This window comes from Melozone crissalis, unplaced genomic scaffold (genome assembly GCF_028551555.1).
Source record: "Melozone crissalis strain CALT ecotype California unplaced genomic scaffold, PUWL_Pcris_2 ptg000005l_1, whole genome shotgun sequence".
NCBI classification, from domain to species: Eukaryota; Metazoa; Chordata; class Aves; order Passeriformes; family Passerellidae; genus Melozone; species Melozone crissalis.
The window spans coordinates 50,288,282-50,292,485 of NW_026535783.1; positions in this window are offsets into that span (position 1 = coordinate 50,288,282).

Genomic DNA, 4,204 nt, shown 5'->3' on the forward strand with positions numbered 1-4,204 from the left:
AATAAGCCTAACAAAGAATAGCCTAACAAATAAGGACAGAAACTTCCCACTTATTTAGCATAAATTTGTTCCAATTCTGTCAATGTTCTTCAGCTCTAGGAACCATACTTCTAAAGAGAACATGCACAGCAAAACAAGTAAATTTTAATAAATCGGATACATAAAAAACCCAAACATGACACCTTTTAAAACACCTTCTTATTACAGAGACTCTCTCACAGCACCACCTGTTCTTTCTTTTCTATATAAAATCTTGGTAGGAGTCAATATTCTCTAAAATTGATCATATAATACAGGAAAGTAAGCATGCTCTGTCTAGGTAGTGCCATCCACATGGTTCTCTGCCATCTTGCAGATGTTATCACAAAAGTTTTCATCAAATTTTACACAAAGAACTATTGTGGCACTTGATCACCATACTTTTTTATAAAAATGGTGTTTGTAAACACGGTCATCAATTTATTAAACTGATCTAAATTTTATGTCAAGTTCATTTATTGTACTACTTTTAGGATGAACCTATCACTTTTTAAAACAACTTTCCAGGCTATAATTTATAAAAACATTATAATTTGTACTGCTTTATCCTCCTAATAAAATGCTGATTGGTTTTGTGATGTAAGAAATATGTCTATCAGTTGGAAATCAAACATAGTTCTTCATTAGTTCCAAGATAAGAAATTTATGCTAAGACTTCCAAAGCCCAAATGTGTATTTTTGTACATCTCATTTTAATCACATGCAGAACATGAGTTTAAATTTTAGACTATTCTCAGACTATTTAGTAAATAAGTACTAGCAGAACTGCTGATTTTTAACACTGTGCACTCCAGGCTGCAAGCAAGACTGTCAAAGCTGTGGCTGCAGTTAAAGAAGCAGTCCACCTACCCTGTGCTGTATCAAAAATCAAACTGGGTAAAGGAAAAGGGGAAAAAAAGCAAACAGCATAGATTGCTATGGAAGAATAGTGACAATGCTGTTTACTGCAGGTAGCTTACATATGTGCCAACCTTTTTTGTATGTTTTGTACCAAGTTCTGAAACAAAAGGCAACATTCATAAAATGTATGTGCAGAAGAATGTATAGAGGCTATATTTTTGTTAGAATTGTAACAGATCCTTACTTTTGTCACAGCCAAGGCAGGTTCCTGTGTATCAAAATGCCGCATCGTATATATTTCAAGAATGGTGTTTCTGGTGAAGCATGGTTATACATTCTTTCCTGTTATCTATGGCAACATTCTTCAGTGGATTTTTATTCAGAGAAGTTGAACCTCTTTTTTAATACTGTATACTGTTTGCTTTTACCATTTCTTTATTTAGAACTAGTGCTCTTAGTGGTTGTACCTTAACTATTCTGAACATTCAGTGCAGCTTGCATCAGAAGAAAGAATTTCCCAAGATTTAAGCTTTGTTAATTTAATCTGTTAAATATAGCAACATTGTAAGACCATATCCATGTAAAACATTTAATTCATAATTTTTGTCACACTTCTGTCACACAGAACAAAATGTCAACAGTGGAAGGCATCAAAAAAAATAAAGTTCTACTTGTGAACCAGAACTGAGGCGAAGGCATTAATACAGAATCAATATATTTGTTGCAGGATCTTGTGTTTCTTCCCACAGTCAGATAAAAGAAAAAAAATTAAAAAAAAAAAGAAAAGAAAAAAACTGGGTGGATATAGGTCCTCTTTAATAGTAAAACAAATCAGCACAGATTAATCGTAATCTGCCAGTTGTGTCAGATCTCCTAGACTAGTCCAGTTCACTAACAGCTGCCTGTTTCATGCTGTTGTCAGTGCACAGATGTAAAAACAGCCACCTCACAGTTGTAAAAGTATTAAGAGTAGGTCAGACAAAGATATTTGCTTCCATGACATGAACATATGGAATTCAGTGTTACTGCAAGGTGGAAAAATATTTAGGACATCAGTTAGATGTAAAATTCTCATCAGGTCAGCATAATTCTGCTCACTGCATCTCCCAACAGCAAGTGACAACCTCATTTATTCTCTTGTTACACTCAAAGTTCATTTGTAAAACAAAGAACTGAGTACTTTTAAGTCAACCATCTTTAAAAGAAGAGACCCTTGGGAGATCTCCTGCCACTGGAGTGTATCTGAGAACAATGGCACTTTCGATAAATATAAATATTTACACCTACATGTAGGACTATTTAAAGCTGAATTACATCCCTGTAAAATGCACAGCGAGTTTTGTGACTAGAACTGTACAGTTGAAAAGGTCTGTTTCTCTACCAGGTATTCACTTAACAGCAGTCAAATAAAAAGGAAATAGCTGTTCTCATGCTAGAAGAAGACATTATAAAAATATGACCTTCCTTCTCTGTAGTTATAATTGATGGTAACAGGGACTCTCCAAAAAATCTGTTTCATAAGCTTTCACTGTAAAGGTGTCATAACAGTGTGTACACACAAGCACTACATACAACCAAATAGTTATTTTGCAATTAAAACAACAAAAAAGATCCAAAGAGACATTTTATCTCCCAGCTTCTCCTGGGTAAGCCAAAAATGCATCATCTGCTGAAGAAGACAAGCTGGAGCAATGTAAACTTAACATGCTTTCCTCTCTCAAGTTTAATACCATATACCCAAAGGAATGTTATCCTCAGCTGTAATCCAAATGCCTTTCCTACATGAGTCAGCAGAATAGCCAGCCTTAGCAAAGAACATGCAGCTCAAACTTTAACACAATTCAGGATTTAACCTCCCTGAATTGAAAGGAGATGGTAATTTAACAATTCTTCCATCTGTTTTGTGGTTTTGAAATATGTAATTTTGAGGTCTATACTGAAGTAAGATTAGCTGTACAACCTGACTAAGGTCAGGAAAAATTACAACTCAAAATCTTGCTGCCCCTCTGCCCTGCATTCCAGAGATTAGAGTCTCACAATAAGATTCAAGAGGCAAAAGTGGGCTTCTGAGTGGCAGGAGGAAGGAAAGTGCCCACTGCTGCTCAGGGAAGCAAGTCTAAAAGCCTCTGATTTCTCCTAGGAAGCTAGGAGCTTTCTCCTTTTGCTCTTGCAAGAATCTGCTTAGCCCTTTGTCTTAATCACACTTACTGCAACCACTGTATCTGAGGTCTGGAATTACAGCCACATAGTTTCCTGTACTGAAAACAATTCTCAGTGATTCAAAGGGAAGAGATGGCACTGAAAAGTTGCACAAGACTTATTCCCACACCATTTAAGTGCTGTATCTCCTGAGTAGACCTGAGGATAGTAGCATCATCTTCTACATAGTTTTATGACCACTAAGTTCCCAAACTTTCCCTTTTCCCTAGCTCTTCTCTGTTCAAATGGTAATGTACCACTCATTATCTTGTCCTTCCTCATGCTGTCTTAGTATCAGTTCTGGGTTTAACTGTTTCATTTTTCAGTTTGTTTTTTTTTTGCTGTTGTTGGCGGGGAGGGGGGAGAGGGGATTATTTACTTGCTTGTGTGTTGATTCCATTTTTTGCTTTTGTGTTTTTGTTGCTGTGGTTTGAGCTTTGTTTTAGTTTGCATTTCTTTCCCTACTCCTGTTTAGCTATTGTTAGCACAGACTCTTAGTATCTTAGTATCTGTGCACTGAGCTACTTATTTTTTTTAACCCTGAAATACTATTTACCTTACAAACTTGGTGCAGGTTTCTCTGCAGTCAGACTTCAGCTGAGAATTTAGTATTCATATGGCAAAACACAGTTTCACTACTATTGAAATATCAACTCCTACTGCTTAAGAAAGGATTCTGAAAATTCATGGCAAGGCAAATGCTTTTTATTAGATACAATTCAATTTGATGAACGCACTATGGAAAGACTAAGCTAAACTAATCACACTGCATGCTAAACTTGGTAATGGTGTAATGGTAATGCTGTATAAAGTCCAGTAATGTAGGCTTACCCAAGTGAAACTTCAGCTACTACTAGTAAACAGTTTCTGTGTACCTCAGTTTGCCAAAAATTAGAACCTGACAAACTGGCATTACCTACCTTTTTTTTTCCTTACCACTGATGCAGGATATTAACTTAAAGTGCAAAATTTCTATTTAAGAATGCTTTCTTTCAGGGCTTTCTGTATACACACAAATCTGAGCCATCAGTGAGGAAAGTTCAGCTTATAGAAATAAATTGGAGCAGGAAGCTTCAGATTTCTTCCCGTGCCTTCTTCCTGCACTAGCCTTCTTCCTGCGTAGCAC